At 38.8% G+C, this 24,231-nt stretch overlaps 1 protein-coding gene across 4 annotated transcripts in view; it reads right to left on the minus strand.

The window, feature by feature from the left end:
* RAD52 (RAD52 DNA repair protein) overlaps positions 1 to 24,231 on the minus strand; it is a 120,157-nt gene that overhangs the window by 39,718 nt on the left and 56,208 nt on the right. The gene's annotated exons all lie outside the window — the stretch shown is intronic.

The following is a 24,231-nucleotide window of genomic DNA, read 5'->3' on the forward strand; positions in this document are numbered from 1 at the left end:
AGCCGTAAAGCAAGCTGGCAGTGCGGCGGGGCCTTGGATCCGCCAAGGCCAGTCTTGCCGCGTCACTCCCTGGCTCCGTCTTCCCCGGCGCTCCTTCTGGCTCTGCGGCCGCTCAGGTCTCTGCTGCCCCCCGGCGGGCTGGGCGAGCTCAGGCGGGGCATTCTGGCGCATTCCTGAAAGGCCTAGTAAGCCCAATCCCCAGATGGAATGCGGCGTTGGGGCCGGGTAGGAACTTCCCAGAAACCATCCATGTAAGTCTTGAGAACAGTCATCCGAGTCCTTCCTAGATCCCACCCCAGACAGGCACTGCGAACCGAGGCAGAGGGACGTTCTTCCCCTCCGGCCCCGCCGTGGCCGCACGCACCCGCCCGTCAGCTGATGGCCTCTTGGATCAGCTGGACCCCAGGGAAGTGAGTGTGGCGACCTGGAGGAAGGGCGTTCCTTAGAATGGCCCTTGGAGACCCGGGATCCAATCCCACGTCGGGCTCCCTGCATGGAGCCTGCTTCTCCCTCTGCCTGTGTCTCTGCCCCTCTCTCTCTCTCTCTCTCTCTGTGACTATCATAAATAAAAATTAAAAAAAAAAAAAAAAGAATGGCCCTTGGAACGGTGACTTGCAACTGGGAGATGACTGCACATCCTATTAGCAGTATTAGCGTCCTATTAGTGATCAAAAAGAAGATTAAAATGTGTAGTCGTTCACAACCCTGTCTTAAGTGCTTTAAGAACTTCAACAAAATCATTCTCTTTCTCAAATTCATTGTTCCAAGACATCCTTTTAACCAGACAGCTTACTATCTGAGCAGTAATGCTCCAGAGCAAGTCATTTCCTGGAAGACTACTCACTCTTCCCGGGAACCCCGTGGGAAGCTGAGAATCAGACCCTATGCATGAACAATTTATTTGGTAAAGGCTCCTTTTCAAATCAAACAATAAAGGAATGGTTTACTTTTTAAATGATGCTGGGACCATTAGTTAACCATTCGAGTTAGATTCCTATCAAAATACATACTAAAATTACAATGGACTTCAAGAGTGAAATGTAAAACACAGGGATACACATAAAACAAAGCAAAAAATACACAGATGAGTACCCAACCTCAGAATGGAGAAGGACTTTCTCAGTATAAAAATGGGACATAAATTGTAAAAGAGGGACAAATGTAGCAAGGTACATAAAACTTTTTAAACTTCTGGAAGTTGAAAATAAAATAAACTTTTTTATTTTATTTTTTTAAAATTTTTATTTATTTATGATAGTCACAGAGAGAGAGAGAGAGAGAGGCAGAGACACAGGCAGAGGGAGAAGCAGGCTCCATGCACTGGGAGCCCGACGTGGGATTCGATCCCGGGTCTCCAGGATCGTGCCCTGGGCCAAAGGCAGGCACCAAACCGCTGCGCCACCCAGGGATCCCTAAAATAAACTTTTTTAAAAGATTTTATTCATTTATTCATGAGAGACCTAGAGGCAGAGACACAGGCAGAGGGAGAAGTGGGCTCCGCGCTGCTAACCAGCTGCAAGACTCATCCAGAATCTCCGAATCACACCCTGAGCCTCACACCCTGAGCGAAAGGCTCAACCACTGAGCACTCAAGCCTCCTGAAAATAAAATAAACTTTAGAAGTAAACAAGAAAAAAGGGGAATATCATGAATGGTAAAAAACATTATATAGGGGTGGCTCGGTTGGTTAAGTGTCTGCCTTCTGGTCAGATCATGATCCCAGGGTCCTGATATCAAACCCTGCTTTTGGCTCCCTCCTGGGGTGGGGTACTGTTTCTCCCTCTCCCTCTGCTGCTCCCCCTCCTGTGTTCACACTTTTTTTCTCTCTCTCTCTCTCAAATAAATAAATAAAATATTTTTTAAAAGAACTCACATATATAAAGTTCTAACATCTCAAGAATAACAGGCAAATGAAATGAGTAGATATTTCACAAAAGGGTGAATACAATAAATATGAGAAAAAGTTTAACTTTAGTAAAAATTTAGAAATCATGAATATTAAAGTAAGTATATAGGGATCCCTGGGTGGGTCAGTGGTTTAGCACCTGCCTTCTGCCCAAGGCGTGATCCTGGAGTCATAGAATCCAGTCCCACATCTGGCTGCCTGCATGGAGCCTGCTTCTCCCTCTGCCTGTGTCTCTGCCTCTCTCTCTCTCTCTCTCTCTCATGAATAAATAAATAAAATCTTTTAAAAATAATAAAAATAAGTATATAATTTCACTCATTTCCATTTTAAATTAGGAAATTAAAGTATTTCATAAACTATCACATGATTTACATTTTTTAAAGATTTTATTTATTTATTCATGAGAGACCCAGAGAGAGAGACAGAGACACAGACACAGAGGGAGAAGCAGGCTCCACTGCCTGCAGCCTGGGGTGTGATCCTGGAAACCGGGGATCGAGTCCCACGTTGGGCTCCCTGAGTGGAGCCTGCTTCTCCCTCTGCCTGTGTCTCTGCCTCTCTCTCTCCCTCTCTCTCTGTGTATCTCATGAATAAATAAAATAAAAATCTTAAAAAAACAAATATATATATATATATATATATATATATATATACATACTCTGACCCAGAAATTCAACCTCCAGGACCTTGTCAACTAAAGAAAATATCAGGGATGTATACAAAGATACATCCCTGTATACAAAGATGTATACAAAGATACCCTAAAAATTACTGGAAACAAAATAAAATACCACATTATGGGATCTGTTCAATAATACCGCCATTAAAAAATCATGTTTAGAGAAATGTCCACTGACATGCAAAAATGTTCAAGATCATTTTCTGTGGAAGAAGCAGAGTCCAAAACTATCTAAATAAAACAGCTTGCCTACATCTATTAGGATGGCTAATAGTGGAGAGGCCTAGGTGGCTCAGTGGTTGAGCATCTGCCTTTGGCTTAGGGCATGATCCCAGGGTCCTGAGGGAGTTCCTCATCAGGCTTCCCACAAGGAGCCTGCTTCTCCCTCTCCCTATATCTCTACCTCTCGCTCTGAGTCTTTCATAAATAATTAAATAAAATCTTTCAAAAAAAAAAAAGGGGGGGAAGAAGGAAGTAAATTCTGACACCTGGTACAATGTGGATAAAATTTAAGAACATTAGGCCAAGTGAAGTAAGGCCATCACAGAAAGACAAATACTGTACAATTCTGCTTATAGGAGATACTTAAAGTAGTCAAATTCATAAAGACCAAGAGTAGAAGAGTGTTACCAGGGCCTAAAGGAAGGGGAAATAGAGAGTTGTTATTTGCTGCACCTCGAGTTTCAGTTGTGCAAGAGGAAAAGAGTTCTGGAGATTGGCTGCACAACAGCCAATGTCAATGTACTTAATACTGAGCTGTACACTTAAAAATGGTTAAGCTGGCAAATTTTATATTATATGTATTTTAACACAAACATTTTTAAATTAGAGTACGTTTTTTGGGGTTTTTTTGTTTGTTTGTTTGTTTATTTTTTAGAGTAAGTTTTAAAAGCTTGCCTAGAATGAAGTAAATCAAGAGCTTCCATACCCTCATAAGTCTCCAATGAGGGGCACGTGGGTGACTGAGTCAGTTAAGTATCTGCCCTTGGCTCAGATTATGATCTCAGGGTCCTGGGATACAGCCCTGTGTTGGACTCCCTGCTCAGCCAGGAGTCTGTCTCTCCCTCTCCCTCTACTCCTCCCCCCTGCTCATGCCCATACACTCTCTCAAATAAATAAATAAAATCTTTTTTTAAGTCTCCAATAACTAATTAATAGTTCAATTTTTTTTAAGGATTTTATTCATTCATTCATTCAGAGAGAGCGAAGAGAGAGGCAGAGACACAGGCAGAAGGAGAAGCAGGCTCCATGCAGGAAGCCCGACGTGGGACTCCATCCCGGGTCCCCAGGATCACACTCCAGGCCGCAGGCAGCGCTAAACCGCTGCACCACCGGGGCTGCCCTTAATAATTCATTCTTAAAGGGCAGTAAAGGATCCAAGGCATATCTTTGACATCAAAGCTATGAAAACAAATAAAAAAGTAACCCAGGAGACAAGGCAGACAGGAAAACATTTTTTCAAAGAAAACATAAATAATGTTCTCAGGCAACAAGATATCGTATTCTATTCATGAATAATATGTTCTAATAAAAAGAAAAATACATTTTTAAAAAGCTCTTAGAAATTAAAAATATGATATCTAACATATCTAACAAACATCTCAGTAATAGGTTTGGAAGATAAAGCCAAGAAACTCTCCCAGAGAGTTGATCAAAATGGTGGATAACAAAAGAGAAATAATAAGAAAATTAATATATCAGTCAAGGAAGTCCAATATCTGACAAATAACTATTCTGGAAAAAGAGAATAGCAAAACACTAGGAAGAAATTAACAAAGAAAAAACACACAAATAACTTTTAAGAACTGAAAGATAAAAATCTTCATATTGAAGGGACCCATACTACAGCTTGGTATGATTAATTTAAAAGAAGCTATGCTGAGAAATTTTAGATCATAAGAGGTGGTGGAAATATCTTAAATGAAAACATCCGAAATGAATACCTAAAAAGTATCATTACATACAGAGTATCCAGTTACATCAAAGGTATCAGGAATCAGGATGGCCTTGGGCTTCCCCAGCACAGCAATAGAAGCTAAAAGACACGAAAGCAATGCCTTCAAAACTCTGAGGGAAAACAATTTCCAACCTAGAATTCAATACCTAAACTATCAATAAAGTGAGAGTGAAAGTGGGTGGACAAATATGTCCTCAGAAAAAAAAAATTATATCGCCCACATTTTCTCAGAAGGTGAGAGAAATGTATCAAAATGTGAAACAAAACTAAGGAAGAAGGGGGTGCCTGGGTGGCTCAGGCAGTTGAGGTTCCAACTCTTGGTCTCAGGTCAGGTCTTGATCTCTGGGACATGAGTTCAAGCCCTGCATTGGTCTCCATGCTGGGTGTGGAACCTACTAAAATCAAAAACAAAACAAAACCTAAGAAAAAGGAAGTCACAGGATTTAGGAACCAGGGAAACAGGATCCAACACAGAAGAAAGGCTGTGAAATTTCTGAGATGGTAAGAAGTAAAAATCTCAGGAAGGCTAGCTGTACAGCAGATTAGAGGCCCATCAATGCAGATGGAATGTCTACAGGATGGGGTGGGGGGATAGTGACAATAGACAACCTGACTTTTTTGACATGTGGAAAAAGTGAGAATAATTAATGAGTCCTTCCCAGTTAAAACACAATAATAAAAGAGGGGTCTCTTGTTATAGCAGAAAGACAAAGGCTAACTGGCAAAAGTCAAATGCCAGAGTTGGAAAATTGTCATTTGGCATTCATCAGTAAAGATGGAAGCAGGCAAGCATCATCAATGGATGCTAAATCTAAGGGGAAATTTTGATGAGGAGTGGAATATTTGCATGACCCTAAATGATCTCCCCATAAACTTATAAGTTGCAAAGGAGGGGAAAAACAGTAAGGGTATAGTGGAGCAACTGGGCAAAATTTGACCAGGTGATCAAATTAACATTACCAATGAAGAGTAGCAGGACATTGTCTCCAGATGTGATATCCTGAGAAAGACACACCATCACTTGTGCAAGTGTTCTGTAAAGAATGCATAACCTCGATCTAATTGCAAAGCAACATCAGACAAAATGAGCATTCAATTACAAGGAAAGGGGTATGTGTTAGGGGCAGGGGCATGAGGCACCACATTCTTCAAAACGTCAATGTCAGAAAAGATAAAGGCTATGAAAAGGTGCCAGAATAAAGGAGGCTAAAGAGATTTGACAACGAAGTGTAATACCTGACCCTATACTGGATCCTGTGCTGGACAGGGGAAATGCTATAAAGGACATTTTTGGCTCATTTGATAACATCGGAATATGGATGGTAGATAAAAATAAAATTCCTTTTTTAAAAGATTTTATTTATCAAAGAAAGAGAGAGAGCAAGCACAAGCGGGGAAGTGGGAGAGGGAGAAGCCAGGCTCGCCACCAAGCAGGGAGCCCAATGTGGGGCTAGATCCCAGGATCCTGGGATCATGACCAGAGCTGAAGGCAAATGCTTAACCAACTGAGCTATGCAGGCATCCCGATAGGATAAAATTCTTAAACTAATGTAAATTTATAAGTTTATATTGCTGACAATTGTGGTTATGTAGGAGAAAAATCCTTAGACTTGGGGAATACACACTGAAGCATTCAGGGGTAAGAGAGCCACGATGTATGTAACTCATCCTTACATTCTACATATATAGATACGGACAGATGACAAAGAAATGACAAAGCAGATGGAGTAAAATGTTAACTAGAAACTGTATCTGAGTGAAGGGTAGACAGGTATTTTTGTATGCTATTTTTATTTTTGTAACTTTTTTGAGTTTGCAACTATTTCTGAATAAATAAAATATTGTAAATGCAATATGATACTAATTTTGGATCATATATGTTGTATATGTATTCATTTTTTAATTTTTATTTTTAAAAATTTATTCATGAGAGACACAGAGACATAGACAGAGAGAGAAGCCAGCTCCCTGGGGGAGCCCGATGTGGAACTCGACCCCAGGACCCTTGGTCCCAGGACCCTGGGATCATGCCCTGAGCCAAAGGCAGATGCTCAATCACTGAGGCACCCAGGGGCCCTGTATTTGTTTTTAAAAAAAGACTAAAAGGAAACAACAGATTTTTCTGGTCAATAGGACAAGAGGTGATTTTATCTTTTTTTTATATATATATAAACTTACACATTTCTGTTTCCCCTATCCCCAACAAAGAGAAAAAATATATTGCTTAAATGGCCGCTGAATTCTCTTTGTTTTTCTTGGTATATGCCTTCACCCCCATCTGCACCACTGCAGAGCAGATTGACATTCTGATACTTCCTCAAGTTGCCTCACAACAATCAAATTATTCATATTAATACGTCTGATGTGGGCAGCCCTGGTGGCTCAGTGGTTTAATGCTGCCTTCAGCCCAGGGTGGGATCCTGGAGGCCTGGGATGGAGTCCCTGCATGGAGCCTGCTTCTCCCTCTGCCTGTGTCTCTGCCTCTCTCTCTCTCTTTCTCTGTGTGTGTGTGTGTGTCTCTCATGAATAAATAAATAAAATCTTAAAAAAAAAAAAGACTGTTGATCTCAGAGTCATAAGTTTAACCCCCACATTGGACACAGAACCTACTTTAAATTAATTAATTAAAATACCTGGAGTTCCTCAAACACGCTCCTTCTAACATGTTCCATGATTTTAAAATTCTGCTTTATCCTGAGCATAATTCTTTTTTTATTTTTATCCTCTCCCCCGAGCATAATTCTTTGGGGTAGAGACGGGTTGAGTCATACCTCATAACAAGGACATTACTCCACAACCTTAGAGACTCTCCTGTGAGTTGTGCATTCTACTCTCTTTCACTACTGCTGATGGATTCTGTAACTGCCTCCAAGCAACACTTAAACCAGACATATGAAAAATAATCTTTCCTTCCTGAGTTGTCACCCCATCGTAAGGAAAACTGAATCTTTATGTTTCTAGGGCCAGAAAGAGGGGATGTGGAGAAGACAGAACAGCAATCTAGCATATTTTCCCGAGCTTACGGATCCTCCTAGCCCCTCAGTTCCTTCCCCCATTGCTTGACCCTACTAAGGTGATGGCAGAAGTAAACCTGATCCCTGGAATAACACCAGTGAAACTTTAGTAGATGAGTGGCTAACTATTGTGTGTTGAGAAGCAGCAGCCGGGCAGCCCAGGTGGCTCAGCGGTTTAGTGCTGCCTTTGGCTCAGCGCCTGATCCTGGAGACCCAGGATCGAGTCCTGTGTTGGGCTCCCTGCATGGGGCCTGCTTCCCCCTCTGCCTGTGTCTCTGCCTCTCTCTCCGTGTGTCTCTCATGAATAAATAAAATCTTTTAAGAAAGAAAAGCAGCAGCTGACAATCCTGGGAGAGACTTAATACATGGGTGTGGGGCTCAGCTGTAGAGTATACCCACTTAGTTCTTCATTTCCCATACATTCTACTACCTGTTTCTTAACAAGGAAATAAGAAGCTTTAGAACTCAAACTATCAGATATTATATGGAAATCTCCATCCTGCATTCTTTCAATGTTTTTCATTCCACAAAGTCCACCTTGGGCTGAATATCCAAACAAATGGTTCTGAGGTAGCACCAGTTAGGATCAGAACTACCCTGCCTCAGTGCAAAACATCTTTTCCCTGTTAATCTACTCCCTGGAAGAAGCTATTTTAGCTGGACTTGAGGCAGTGGCAGGCAAGGAAGTTTGGAGATGTACTGCTCTCTTCCTATCACTGAAGTATCAGTAAGTGTTTAAAATGAAGCAAGTCTAGGGGTGCCTTGGTGGCTCAGTCAGTTGGGCCTATGGCTCTTGGTTTCAGCCCTGGTGGAGATCTCAGGGTCATGGGATCAAGCCCCAGGTTGGGCTCTCTGCTTAGCGGGGAGTCTGCTTGAGATTCTCTCCGTTTCCCTCTGTCCCTGCTCTGGCTCATGATCTCTCTCTCTAAAATAAATAAATAAATCTTTTTTAAAAAATGAAGTGAGGGGCATCTGGGTGGCTCAGTGGCTGAGCATCTGCCTTCAGTTCAGGGCATGACTCTAGGGTCCTGGGATCAAGTCTCTCATTGAGCTCCCTGCAGGGAGCCTTCTTCTCCCTCTGCCTATGTCTCTGCCTCTCTCTGTGTCTCTCATGAATAAATAAATAAAATCTTAAAAAAGAAAATGCATCAGTATCAAACTTCTGCCCTTCTTGATTCACCCTTTGAGACCACAAAGAACAAGTTGAATGCCTCTATCATATGACAATATTTTCATTTTATTTTCCCAAATAATGAGGGGACTGGTTGTATTGCATTCATGCAACACGTATTTATTGAGCATTTATTATGTGCAAAATATCATGCAAGGAACTACAAAAAATACAAAGAGAATGAAAGACAGTACCTACTCTTAAGAACTTAACAATATAGTAGAGAAATAAGACATATACAGAAATAACTACAACATAGTTTTTTTTTTTTTTTTTTACAACACAGTTTTAAAATGTTATATGATAAGAAGTTCAGATAATGGAATTTGAAGTGAATGAAGATGCTACTTCTAAAGAGTCAGCAGGAAGACTTCATAGAGGGAGCAGCGTGTGAACTGAGATTTAGTATCTGCCCGAACAAATATCAGAACTTAGGCTATAGAAAGATAGACATTATATCTAATGATATCTTAGGGATATTATTTGAAAGTTTGTTGAATTTTTAGAAATTGCTTTTTCTAAAGTAATTTCAGTAATTTGGGTTTTGTTTTTCTTTTTCTTCCTCTTGCCTGTATAGGTCTCTACCTCTACTCTTACCTATTCTTCCATTCTTTTTTTTTTTTTTTTTTTTCTTCCATTCTTCTATTCAGCACTACTTGAAATCAGCTTAAGGATCAGCCCACTTAATATTTTTCAAAATCTTCGAGAAAGTATGCTTTTTAAAAAGAATGAAATTGTAGATACAACCAACAGAGAAAATGTAGTGGTTCTGTCCTGATGAAATTGGTACAGGAACATGAAGCCCTGCGCTCTTAACCTTAAAGCGCCTCTGCAGAACAATCACTACCAACTCCCCATTCAAAGGTTGAATTTAAATGGCAAATAGTCAAGCAGCTGGCATTTGAACATCTGTCTTGACAGATTATTATAATATTTGCAAAAGTAAGTTATACATATAAGTGAATTAAGTTGTTATTTTGGAGGCATGGGACAATTATATTGTAGTCAAAAGACTGAAATTTGAGTCTTCTCCATTTATTATCCATCTTTCAAACTTCGGTTCTTATTTTCCTCACCTAAAAAATGGAAATGAAACAGAAAAACTCAGACTGAGAGACATTGTACAAAATAACTAGCCTGTACTCATAAAAATGCTAGGGTCATGAAAGATAAGAAAAACTGAGGACTTGAAGACTTGAGATAGGAAAACTGAATGAAATCTATGATTTCAAATGTTTTTTTTCTATGAATGGCAGTATGAAACAATTGTCAATATTTGAGTAATGTCTGTAAACTGGCTAAACGAATCATATTAATGTTAATTTCCTGATTTTGAAAATTATGTTGTGGTCATGTAAAAAATACTCTTGTTTCTAGAATATTCACATTGAAATATTTAGAGAGAAAGGGCTATAATTTTCAAACAATTCAGAAAAAAACGAACAGCTATAAAGCAAATGTGGTTAAATGTCAACAGTTGGAAAATCTGAAAGTGGAGTATATGCAAAATTTTTGTGCTATTGAAACTTTTCTTTAAGACTGTAATTATGTCAAAAAGAAATGCTTTTTACAATGAAAATAATACCTGCTTATGCACTTCATATAATTTTGAGAAAGATCAAATAAAATCTTTGATTTTTGATCTTTACAAAAGAGCTTTTTAAACTATAAGTCTCCCTACAAATGTAGAACATAATTATTGCTACTGAAAAGAGCTTTATAAGCTATAGGGCTCTCTACAAATGTAAAACAATTATTTTTATTGCATTTTTATAGCTTCTACAGAGAATAAGTCTAGTTCTGTATCCATTAACTCAATTATTGTTCCTCTGAGAGAAGATTTTTTAAAGTCAAAAGCATTGCCCTTTGGTTTCATTATTTTAGAGGATCAGTGATCAACAGTAATTTTATTACCTCGTTTATTGCAAAAAAAATCTATATCCTGAGAAATTGTCTCTTCTGTATTTACTGCCTGAAACTAAATGTCCTCCAACGTCCCTTTCCAACACTGGAATTTCATGATTTAACAGAAGCAATTCAGAAAAGCTATCCATGGGAGGACTGGTGCTTGTATCATTCCATGGCTGGGCCACAATGCTATCTTTTTTTGACTCTATGTACTAATTGACTGAACTGTGGCAGGCTGGCACATAGTAGGTGCTCAGTGCATATATATATATATAAATGAACACTAAAAGGCAGAGGAAAGAGCTTCTGTAAATTTGATCTAGCCCATTTTTGTTCCCTATTTCTGACATATTTTTTCTTTTGCTTGACATATTAGTTAGAACCATAAGAAGTAGCCATTTTTATATGTCCAAAATGGTTGAATATCAGCAATTTCTTATCTTTTAAACCTATGGTTGGGCAGCCCAGGTGTCTCAGCGGTTTAGCACCACCTGCAGCCAGGGTGTGATCCTGGAGACCTGGGATTGAGTCACACATGGGGCTCCTTGCATGGAGCCTGCTTCTCCCTCTGCCTGTGTGTCTGCCTCTCTCTCTGTGTGTCTCTAATGAATAAATAAATAAAATCTTTAAAAAAAAAAAAAACCTATGGTTGAGCTAACCTATTACATATATATTAAGAGGTGTTCCTTATTTATTTATTCTGACACTAATAGATATGTAGTGTTGGATTATTCAGACTGCTTGCTTCCCTTCCCTTCCCTTCTGAATGACTACAGTCTGGTCTTTTCACAACTTATTAACAACTACAACCTATTTTGCTATAGCAGTTCTGGTAAAATACTAGGCAAATTAGGTTGAGATTATTGCCTTCAATGTAACCTGAGAATTCTTGTAGATTCTAGTTGTTCATGAAATAATCAGTTTCTGGGATCCCTGGGTGGCGAAGCGATTTGGCGCCTGCCTTTGGCCCAGGGCGCGATCCTGGAGACCCGGAATGGAATCCCACGTCGGGCTCCTGGTGCATGGAGCCTGCTTCTCCCTCTGCCTGTGTCTCTGCCTCTCTCTCTCTCTCTGTGACTATCATAAATAATAAATAAAAATTTTAAAAAAGGAAAAGAAAATTACTTAAAAAAAAAAGAAATATCAGTTTCCTCTGTTGTCAAGTAAAATCAGAAGTTGGTTTATATGCAATTGTTCCTAAGCTAATGAAAGTCTGGGAGGAAATTATTTGCATATCAATGGCAGAAATAAAAACAGGCACCATTGTTTAAATTGTGAAAGAAATCTTCTGCAAGAATCTGGGCTCTCTGCCTGGTATCATTTCAGTCTTCCTTATTGACAAATTTTTTTATCTATATAAGGCTTTCACTGTGTTGTTACTGTAATTTATCTGTTTAGTTGTATGTATCCTCCTTAAGACTGTGAATTCCTGATAGAAATCTTGTATGGTGCTAGGCACAGAGCAGGTGACCCATAAACGGTTGTAGGGAGAAGGGGGGGTTTGGGGAGATTGATGAATTAATGTGACTATTTTTATCTCTCAATCTAGAATCTTAAGGAGCCCCCATCAATTATCGCTTTAATGCCTTAGTTGTTATGTTTCATTTAAAGAATCAACTTCCAAAAACAAAAGCAATAAAAGCAAAAATAGACCAATGGGACTACATCAAACTTAAAAAGCTTCTAAGCAGCAAAAGAAACAAAGTTAAAAGGCAACCTATAGAATGGAAGAAATTATTTGCCCATCATATGTCTGATAGGGAATTAATATCCAAAATTATAAATAATTTATACAATTCACTAGAAAAAATCAGTTAGAAAATGAGTAGAGGACCTTTTTCCAAAAGAAGACATACATATAGCCAACAGATACATGAAAAGATGATGGACACCACTAATTATCAAGAAATGCAAATCAAAACCACAATGAGATATCACCTCATACCTGTTAGAATGGCCAGTATCAAGACGATAAGGAATCACAAGTTTTGGAAAGGATATGGAAAAAAGGGAATCCTTGTGCCCTGTTGATGGGATTGAAAACTGACACAGCCACTATAAAAACAGTATGGAAATTCCTCAAAAAAATAAAAATAGTATTAACATATAATCCAGTATTGCCAGTTCTGGGTATCTATCCAAAAGAAATGAAAATAGAATATTGAAAAGATATCTAAACTTCCATATTTATTGCAGCATTATTCATAATAGCCAAGATATGGAAATAACCTAAGTGTCCCTTGAGGGATGAATGGATAAAGAACATGTGATGGACAGATAATTAGATAGATAGGTGATAGATAGATAGATAGATAGATAAAAAGAAAAATGAACAATCAAATGGACTTTGAGGACATTATACTGAGTGAGATAAGTCAGACAGAGAAAAACAAATACTGTATGATATCACTTATATTTGGATTTGAAAAAAACTTGAATCTGTAGAAATAGAGAGTAGAATGGTGATTACCAGGCACTGAGGATGGGGGTAGAATTAGGGAGATGTTCCTCAAAGGGTACAGATTTGTAGTTAGAAGATGAATAAGTTTTGGGGATCTAATGCACAGCGTTATAGTTATAATATACATTAAAGTTGCTATGAGATTCCATCATAAATGTTCTCATCAGAAAAAAGAAATGATAATAATGTGATGTGATAGAGGTGTTAGCTAATGCTACAATGATAATCATATCTCAATATATGTGTATCAAATCAACATATTGTATACCTTAAACTTACATAATATTATATTTCATTCTATCTTGTTTAAGTAGGCTCCATGCTCAACGTGGGGCTTGAACTCACAACCCTGAGATGAAGAGTCACATGCTCTACTGAGTAGAGGGTGCCAGCCAGGCACCTTCATAATGTTATATTTCAAGTATATCTCAATAAGAAAATGAAAAGAATCAATTTGATTTATTTCATTGGAATGATACAACCATTATAACTTTACAACTTTATAAGAAACTGCCAAACTATTTCCCAGAATAGTTGTACTAGTAGCATGGAAGTTAGTTTGGTTTCCTAGTAGCGATATATAGAAGTTAAGCTTGTTCTTGTTTCACATTCTCATAAACACTAGGTACTACCAATCTTCTTAAGTTCAGCCATTCTAGAGGTGCTTGGGTGGCTCAGTCAGTTAAATGTCCAACTCCTGATTTAGGAACAGATCATGACCTCAGGGTCATGGGATCAAGCCCCACATAGAGCCCAGAGTAGGGCTCTCTGCTCCGTGTAGAGCCTGCTTAAGATTCTTTCTCTTCCTCTCCCTCTGTCCCACCCTGCCACTCTTTTTCTCTCTCTCTAAAAAATAAAAAATTCAAAATTTAGCCATTCTAGTAGGGGATTTTCTTTTTTAAGATTTTATTTATTTATTTGAGAGAGAGCGACAGGAATAGTGACCAAGATAGCACAAGTGGAGGAGAGAGAGAAGCATGCTCCCTGCTGAGAAAGGAGCCTGAAGCCAGGCTTGATCTCAGGACTCCAGGATCATGACATCAGCCAAAGGCAGACACTCAATCAACTGAGCCACCTAGGTGCCCCTCTAACTGTAATTTTAACTTCTTTTCCCCTAATGATTAATAATGGTGATCATCTTCTCATGTGTTTATTTCCCACTTTTATATATTCTGTGGTGAGGTGTCCCTAAAATTACTTGTCCATTTTTAAAAAATCAGATGGTCTTATTATTATTGAAGTGCAAGAGTTCTTTATATATTTTCTATATAACTTCTTGGTCAGACATATGTTTTGTAAGCATTTTCTCCTAGACTGTGGTTTGCCTTTTATTCATTAACAGTGTCTTTTGAGAGCAATAGATTTTCATTTTAAGAGAGAAAGAGAGTGGGCACATGGGGGTAGGGGGAGAGGCAGAGGGAAAGAGAGAGAGAGAGAGAATCATGATCCTGAAATCATGACCTGAGCTGAAATCAAGAGTTAGGCACTTAACTGACTGAGCTACCCAGACACCCCAAGAAAAATAGTTTTTAATTTTGATTAAGTGTTATCAATTTTTAATAGTTTGTGCTTTTATATCTATTTTAAAAATCTTTGGTCAATTCAATGTCAGAAAGATTTCTTCCTATGTTTTCTTCAAGAACCCTGTAGTGTTGGTTCTTGTATTAGGTCTATGTTCCTTTTCAAGTTAGTTTTTGTACACGGTGTGGGTAAACATCAAGATTCTTGGGATCCCTGGGTGGCGCAGCGGTTTGGCGCCTGCCTTTGGCCCAGGGCGCGATCCTGGAGACCCGGGATCGAATCCCACGTCGGGCTCCCGGTGCATGGAGCCTGCTTCTCCCTCTGCCTGTGTCTCTGCCTCTCTCTCTCTCTCTCTCTCTGTGACTATCATAAATAAATAAATAAAAAATTAAAAAAAAAAAAGATTCTTTTTGGGGGGCATACATATATTCAATTGTTCTAGCACCATTTATTAAATAGATTATTCTTTCCTCATTGAATTGTCTTGAAATCTTTGTCAAACACAAAACAAAATAATTGACAAAGTATATGAGAGTGTATTTCTGGACTTTATATTCTGTTCTAGGGTCTATATGCTTATTTTTACACTAATATTCCACTGTATTACTGTATTGATTATTGTAGCCTTGTAGTAAGTTCCGAAATAAGCAGCTTAAATTCTTCAATTTTTTTCAAAAATTTTACCTCCTCTAGGTTGTTTGCATTTCATAAATTTTAAGATAAGCTTGTCAATTTCTACCAAAAAATAAAAAATAAAAAAATCCTGCCAGAAATTCACTTTGGATTATATTGAATCTATAGATCAATTTGAGGGAGACTATCCTAATAATACTTCTGGTCCATGAATATGGTACAGCTCTCCATTTATTCAGGTATTCTTTAATTTCTCTCAATAATATTTGCATTTGTTAAATTTATTCCTGAATAGCTTTTTATTTTTTTGATGCTTTCAATGGTATTTATCTGGTTTCAGATTGTTACTAGCCTACATAATATGTAATCAAAAATTTAAAAAATTTTGTTTTAATCCTTTGTCCTGTTAAACTCACTTATTAATAGTTTTTTGTAGTTCTCTCAAAATTTTGACATAGATTATTATGTCACACTTCTGAATAAAAACTACTTTATGTTTACTTTTCAACCTCTATGTTTGTTTGTATCTGACCTCTTGTACTAAGATTCCTATTAGATTGTTGAATAGACATGATAAAAGCAAACATCCTTAAAATTTTCACAATCTTAGAGTAAAAGCATTCAGTCTTTCATCATTAAACATAAAATTAGCTGTAGGTTGGTTGTTCTTTTCTATTTACTTATTTTTTTTAAAGATTGTATTTATTTATTCATGAGAGACACAGAGAGAGAGAGGCAGAGACACAGATAGAGGGAGAAGCAGGCTCCATGCAAGGAGCCCGACATCGGACTCAATTCTGAGGCTCCAGGATCACACCCTGGGCTGAAGGTAACGCCAAACTGCTGAACCACTGGGATTGCCCGGTTGTTCTTTTTTAATAGATGTACTTTATCAGATCCAGAAAGTTCCTTTCTATTACTACTTTGCTGAGAGTTTTAATTATGTTGAATGTTGCCAAATGCTTTTATTGCAGCTATTAAGATAATCATATGACTTTTCTTTTTTAGTCTGTTAGTATGAATTACATTGATTTATGTTCCTATGTTAAATCAATATTTCATTTCTGGGAAAAACCTCACTGAGTCATGATGGTTTTTGTATTGCCAGATTTGGCTTGCTAAAACTTATTAGAGATTTTTGCATTTATATTCATGAGATATTGGTCTGTAGTTTCTTTTCTTTTCTTTTCTTTTCTTTCTTTTCTTTTCTTTTCTTTTTAAGGCTTTATTTATTTATTTGACAGAGAGAGAGAATACACGCAGGGGGAACAGTAGGCAGAGGAATAGGGAGAAGCAGACTTTCCACCGAGCAGGAAGCTCGATGCAGGGCTCCATCCTAGGATCCCTGAGCTAAAGGCAGAGGCTTAACCAAGTGAGCAACCCAGGCACTCTTGTAATTTTACTCATACATTTGTCTGGTTTTGGCATCAGGTTAAAGCTTCTTGGGGTTTTTTTTTTTTTTTTTTTTTTTAAGATTTTATTTATTTATTCAGGAGAGACACACAGAGAGAGTGAGAGAGAGAGAGAGAGAGAGAGAGGCAGAGACACAGGCAGAGGAAGAAGCAGGCTCCATGCAAGGAGCCCCATGTGGGACTGGATCCCCGGTCTCTAGGATCAGGCCCTGGGCCGAAGGCGGCACTAAACCGCTGAGCCACCCGGGGCTGCCCTAGGTTAAAGCTTCTTACACAAAATTATCTAGAAAGTATTCCTTCCTTGATTTTCTGAAATGTTTTACATAGAATAGACATTATTTTATCACTAAATGTTTGAGTCATAGACATATGTTTTATTTGCCTGAGCAATGACAGATTATACTCCACAATAGCTGCAATGCATGAGAAGTTTCCTATATTTTTCTATCCCTTGGTGTTTATATACTTCATATTATCTAGCTTTCCAACCTTTGGTAGTCTAATAGGTGTAAAAAGATACTTTATTGTTTAAAATTATATTTCTAATTACTAGTGATTTTAAGCATTTTTTCCTATGCATGTATGCATGCCCTGCATAAGTTTTTTGGTTTTTTATTCTTTAAATTGGCTGTTCATATCATGTTTCTTTTTCTACATGGCAATGACTTTTTCTTGTTGATTTGAGGGTATTATTGAAATGCTGGATGTTAATCTCTTGGTAGATTTTGATTGTGTAAATATCTGCTTTTATTCTGTTAGCTGCCTCTTTGTACATGGTGCCTTTTCTTCACCACAAACCCTTAAATTTTATGTAATAACATTCACAGATATTTTTCTTTTTTGGCTTGTATTTTTAAAATATCTAAAAATCCCTTCAGGGCTATTATTATCTTACGTATCCATTAAAATTATAAATTAAATATAGATAGTGTAATCTTTTGTTTTTAGGCTATTAATCTAGAATTTTCCTTTAAATGTGGTATTGGTTAGGGATCCATGAGGGATATTACTGAAGCATTCCAGATTTGCAGCTTAATTCTGTCACAATAGGGCAAGGGATTCTTTTCTCTAGATTCAATTTGAAAAATTATACAGAAGGATTGACTAGCTTGAGTCACATACCCATTACTATGGCCTGATTACCAAGATACCTTACCAAGTGCTAGGCAAACAAAACAATAGTCACTATAGGAGTGATAACAGGGGTGCCTGGGTGGCTTAGTTGGTTAAGCGGCCAACTCTTGATTTTGGCTCAGGTCGTGATCTCAGGGTTCTGGCATCCAGGGCCTTAATGGGCCCTGGGCTCCACATTCCATGCTCCGTGGGGAGTCTGCTTAAGGATTCTCTGTCTCTCTGCCCCTCCCCCTGCTCATGTTCTCTCTCTCTAAAATAAATTAATAAATCTTAAAAAAAGAAGTGATAAGATAAATATACCTATTAATTAGAATTTAAAGTTAAAAGTTCTTAAGACTTCAGATATAGGAACAATCACACCCTAGTGGGGAAACCAGAAAATTTTTCATGACAGAAATGACCCTTTCTTTTTCTCTTTAAGATTTTATTTATTTATTAGAGGGAGAGAGAGGAAGCACAAGCTGGGGAGGGGGCACAGGGAGAGGGAGAAGCAGACTTCCTACTGAGGAGAGAGCCCAACACAGGGCTTGATCCCAGGCAGGACCCTGGAATCACAACCTGAGCCGAAGGCAGATACTCAACTGATTGAGACCCCAGAAATGACATTTTCAATGGACTAAGTGTGTGGGTAAGATTAAGACCCATAAGAAACTACATGTGTAGTGACTTTTAATTAGAGGAAAAAGCATAACAAAAATGCAAGGGCAAGAAATTAGGATTGTATCGAAATTGGACAAACATGCCAAATTTGTCTGGATCATAGAATACAAAAAAGTTTAGCATGTTCTGACACTCTGAAAAGGTCTTCGTAGAGGACAAATTGCCCAATGGCAACTACCTCAACCCTTCATCTTTGCTCACAGAACCCTGATTTCGGATGGCAATGGATCTTGATTTATCTAAGTCTGTGGTGGCAATTCAGTTCCCCTTTGCCTGATACTCACTTTCCTAGACTCCCTTCAACAAGAGGTAGCCATATAACTCAGTTCTGGCCAACAAAATGCAAGTGAATATCTCCCAGATCTTTCCCTGTCCATTCACTTCTATTTGGCATCTTGTGTCCAAATGGGAAAGGACAAGAAAATTGCAGATGGAAACCCAGAGTCCTGACATCATCAGAACCAGATTCAGCTTCATGGGAGCAGTTGCACAGGCCTCAGCACCTAGAACAACCTTACACTTGGTTTAGCACTCTGTTGTCACTGTCCTAAAATTAGGAATAATTTTTAAGAAGGGATCTTGCATCACCATTTTGCACTGGGCCTCATAAATTATGCAGCAAATCCTTATTAGGGTAACAATATAAATTCTGGAATCTCCTATTTCCAAACTTCCTGTTAACAGTAAGTATCCTTCTGGATGAGCATACCGTTTTGGGGTTTTCTGTTACTTGTAGCCAATCACATTCTGACACAATACATAAAACTGAGGCAAGATTCACCTATAACAACGTTCCCTATAAAATCTCTGGATTCCCTGGGGTACCTGGCTGGCTTAGTGGGTGGAGCCAGCTACTGTTGATTTTGGTGTTGTGAGTTTAAGTGCCATGCTGGGGGTAGAGTTTACTTAAAAACTTTTTTTGTTGGGGCACCTGGGTGGCTCAGCGGCTGAGCACGTGCCTTAGGGTCAGGTCATGATCCCAGGATCCGGAAATAGAGTCCCACATCAGGTTACCTGCAAGAAGCCTGCTTCTGTCTCTGTCTTTCTCTCTCTGTGTCTCTCATGAATAAATAAATAAAATCTTAAAAAAAAAAAAAGAGCATGAATTTTGGATTCAGGCAGCACTACAACTTGAACATTTTGCTCTATGCTCCTGAACATCAGCTTCCTTTCTCTTAAAATGGAAATCATCAACTCTAATCAGATTGCAGAATTAAATAAGTTGATGTATAAAGCACACAGGTTAGTATCTGATATTTAAAAGATGTTCCAGAAATGTTTGTTGCATTCATTCTCAATTCTACATCTTATAATAAGCCCACTGAATAAAAGGAGAGAAGCATAAGTATTCCATGGACGAAAGTCCTTGCTTGGGAAATTACCTTCAGGTCTCAGTAAATAATAATAATAATAATAATAATGATAATAATAATAATAATAATAATAAAACATTTCAGAGATTAACAAGTAGATAACATTGTTTAAATTGAAGAATTAAAAGAATCTGAAGAATGAAATGCAATTTTTAATTATTAAGAATTATCATTTTGGGGATCCCTGGGTGGCGCAGCGGTTTGGCGCCTGCCTTTGGCCCAGGGCGCGATCCTGGAGACCCGGGATCGAATCCCACGTCGGGCTCCCGGTGCATGGAGCCTGCTTCTCCCTCTGCCTCTGTCTCTGCCTCTCTCTCTCTCTCTGTATGACTATCATAAAAAAAAAAATAAAAATAAGAATTATCATTTTGGGGACTCCCAGATGGCTCAGCTGTTTAGTGCCTGCCTTTGGCCCAGGTAATGATCCTGGAGTCCTAGATCAAGCCCACATCAGGCTCCCTGCATGGAGCCTGCTTCTCCTTCTGCCTGGGTCTCTGCCCCAATCTCTCTCTCTCTCTCTCTCTCTGTGTCTCTCATGAATAAATAAATAAAATCTCTAAAAAAAAAGAATTATCATTTTGGGGACACCTGGGTGGCTCAGGGGTTGAGTGTCTGCCTTTGGCTCAGGTAGTGATCCCGGGGTCCTGGGATCAGATAGAATTTGAGGCTGTTTCTCTCTCTGCCTGTGTCTCTGCCTCTGTCTGAGTCTCTCATGAATAAATAAATAAAATAAAATAAAATAAAATAAAATAAAATAAAATAAAATAAAATAAAAAAGGAGAGATGCCTGGGTGGCTCAGCGGTTTAGCATCTGCCTTCAGCCCAGGGCATGATCCTGGGGTCTCAGGATCAAGTCCCACATTGGGCTCCCTGCATGAAGCCTGCTTCTCCCTCTGCCTGTGTCTCTGTGTCTCTCTCTGTGTGTCTCTCTCATGAATAAATAAATAAAAATCTTTAAAAAGAAAGAAAAAAAAGAATTACCATTTTGGTGTAGACATTGGCAAAAATGGGCTTTATCCATACTCATTTTCTCCTGTTATAAATATTTGCTTGGAGAGGGATCCATCACTCGTTTTGCTCACAACTCTCCTTTTGGGCAGTGAGTGGCAAGGCAGCTTCATTTCTCCTCTTTGTGCATCAGCTGGGGTCTTGACTGGGGGCTGTAGGACCTGCTTTTCAAGCCATCTTGCTTTTTAAGCCATCACATGGCTGGCAGGTAAGTGCTAAGTCTTAGCTTAGATTTCTGTTGTAGATAGGGGTCTACATAGGGTCTTTCCACAGACTGCTTGGGATTTCTCATAGCCTATGACTGGACTGTAAGAGCAAGCATTCCAGAACAGCATAAGGTGTTTTGCTTTTTATGACATAGCTTTAGAAGTCACTTAACACCCACCTGAAAACCATAAGCACACCCAGATTAAAGGGGAGAAAATACAGCCTTACTTCTTAACGAGAGAGTGGCAAAGTCACAGTGTAAGAAGAATATGCAAAATGGAACATATTCCATTTTTGGCAAATACTATCTGCCACAGGATACTAGCAGTTTGGGCCAGGACATGAAGTGGTTGGTAAGCCCATCATGTACTTTCCATTTAATGCAGGCTGAAATTGGAAGGACCTGGGTGGTATAGAATTGATGTAGGGATTCAGACCTCCTTTTATTTTATATAAAATGGAGGTAGGTGGGGTGATAGGATAGAGTCTGGCTTCAGGAGATTGGGTGGCATTTTCCTCAAACATCACTATGTAGGTATTAGTAACTTGGCTAGGTTCCAAATCTAGTAATAACATTCTTCCTTCCTTCCTTCCTTCCTTCCTTCCTTCCTTCCTTCCTTCCTTCTTTTTCTTTCTTTCTTTCTTTCTTTCTTTCTTTCTTTCTTTCTTTCTTTCTTTCTTTCTTTTTTTCTTTTAAAAGATTGTATTTATTTTACTAATCACACACACACACACACACACACACGCAGAGGCAGAGACACAGGCAGAGGGAGAAGCAGGCTCCATGCAGGGAGCCTGACGTGGGACTCAATCCCGGGTCTCCAGTATCAGGCCCTAGGCTGAAGGCGGTGCCAAACCACTAAGCCAACCAGGCTGTCCCCCATTCAGTTTCTTTCAATTTGCCATTATCCCCAGGGAATAGAGTATTCTTTTTATTTCCTGTCCTTGTCTATTGTATGATGGAAGATGTACTGCTTATCAAGTCACTGCCACTCTATTTACCAGAAAAAGATGTATTTAGGCCTATGGTTTAATATGTTTTCAGAGAAATTCTGAAAGAAATAAAAAGGTTAACATTAATTATTTACTCAACAGTATGCTAAGTGTTCAACACTCATTAGCTCATTTAATTTTCAATATTTCTCTAAGAACTGGGTACTGTTATCATTGCTATTTCATAGTTATGGAAAGTGCATTTTAGAGAGGTGAGGTAATTGGCAAGGTTAAGGAGTATCAAAATAGGAACTCTAAACTCTACTATACTATTATATTTAAATATATACTTTGGGGGCACCTGGGGTGGCTCAGTCGGTTAAGTGTCTGCCTTCAGCTTAGGTCATGATCCTGGGGTCTTGGGATCAAGTCCCACATCAGGCTCCCTGCTCTGCAGGGACTCCGCTTCTCCTTCCCCTTTTCCCCCCCCCCCTTGTTCCTTCTCTCTCTTTCTCTCTCTCTCTCTCAAATAAATAAATAAAATCATTAAATATATGCATACACAGACACATAAGCATTTAACACATTTGTTAGGCCCTATGGTGACTTAGCATTGTCCTAGGCACAAGAATTCATCTGCCAATGAAGCAGATAAAGTCTATTTTGTCATGGAACTTCCTTCTAGTGGACAGAGAATGATCACATATCGAGGGAAGTGTTAAGATAATATTAAATGAGGGCAATGTCTGGTAACAACTTGATGTCTATCTGAGTAACAGGAAGAACGCAGGCATGGCTAAATTTGGGGAATGAGCAATTCTGGCTGGGAAGAGCAAATACAAAGGTCCAGAGGTGGGAAGGAGTTTGGGGAATCCAAAGGGAAATTAGCACAAGATATAGAGAATGAAGGCACAGAGGTCAGATCACCTCAGCTTTAAAAGCAGGATAAAGATTTTGCACTCTATCTTAAGTGTTATGGGAAGTCCTTCAGAAATTTTAAGAAATATGATCTGGGTGAAAACATCATTCTGCTTGTTGTGTGGAGAACAGATTGTAGCAGAATAACTGAGGATGGAGGGGGTGCTGATTTGGAACTGATAGATGGTGGCTTAGTGACGCTGTAGAAAAGAGAACAGAGTTGGGAAATGTGTTTATTGAGAATCTATAGACAATCCAAATTTCCAGGTGATAGCAGTTGACATCAGTTTGGATGATGGAGATAGGGTAAAGAAAGAAGTTTTAAGAATAATAATACTTGGTTCTTGGCTTGAGTAACTGAGTAGGTGGTAGGGCAATTTACTGAAATGGGAAGACAGAGGGTGGAGCAGGTTTGGAGGAAAGCAAGAGGTATCATTGGTATACACATATAATATTTAAAGCTGTGGGAGTGGATGAGATAATATAAGAATAAAGTTTATTTAAGGAAGAGAAGGAACCCCAAGACTGAATCCTGAGTACTCTGACATGGAGAGACAAGACAGAAAATGAATAAACCAAGGAAAAAAAAAAAAAAAAGAATGACCAGTGAGGAAAGGAAAAAAGCCAGGAAGTTATTTCTTTTAAGCTGATTTGTGTTCCAAAATGTGTAGGTTGAAGCCTGAAACACCAGTGTCTCAGAATGTGAGATAAGCCTTCAAAGAGGCAATTAAGTTAAAAGGAAACTCTTAGTGTGGGCACTCATTCAGTTTGCTTGGTGTCCTTATAAGAAGAAGAAATTGAGATGCACAGAGGGATACCAGGGATGCACCAGCATAGAGGAAAGAGCAGATGAGGGCACGGCAGGAGGGAGGCCATCTTGTGAACCGAGGAGAGAGGCTCCAGGAGAGACCAAACCTGCTCACACCTTGATCTTATACTTCTAGCCTCCACAACTGTGAGAAAATTCAATTCTGTCAATTAAGTCACCCAGTCTATGGTTTTTTTTTGTTATGGCAGCCAGCTCCAGCAAAGCAACATGGCATTTTATTCCAGAAATAAAGAGAGGAAAATGTTTCAGAAGGAGGGAATGTTCAGCTGTGTAGGTTGCTGACAAGAGATGGAATGAAATAAGGATGAAGAAATGGTCAGGCAGATACCTTGATGACTCTGAAAGGAGCAGTTCTGTGGAAGCCTAAGTAGAATTGAGAGAATGGGAAATGAGGAAGTAGAAATGGTTCCTAGAGGCCACACTCTCAAGAAGGGTCAGAAAAGTGATCAGAGAAATGGGTGTCAATGGAAGGAAATGTAGAATCAAGGAAGACATTATTTAAGGCAG

The sequence above is a fragment of the Canis aureus genome, chromosome 25, assembly GCF_053574225.1.
Source record: "Canis aureus isolate CA01 chromosome 25, VMU_Caureus_v.1.0, whole genome shotgun sequence".
Lineage (NCBI taxonomy): Eukaryota > Metazoa > Chordata > Mammalia > Carnivora > Canidae > Canis > Canis aureus.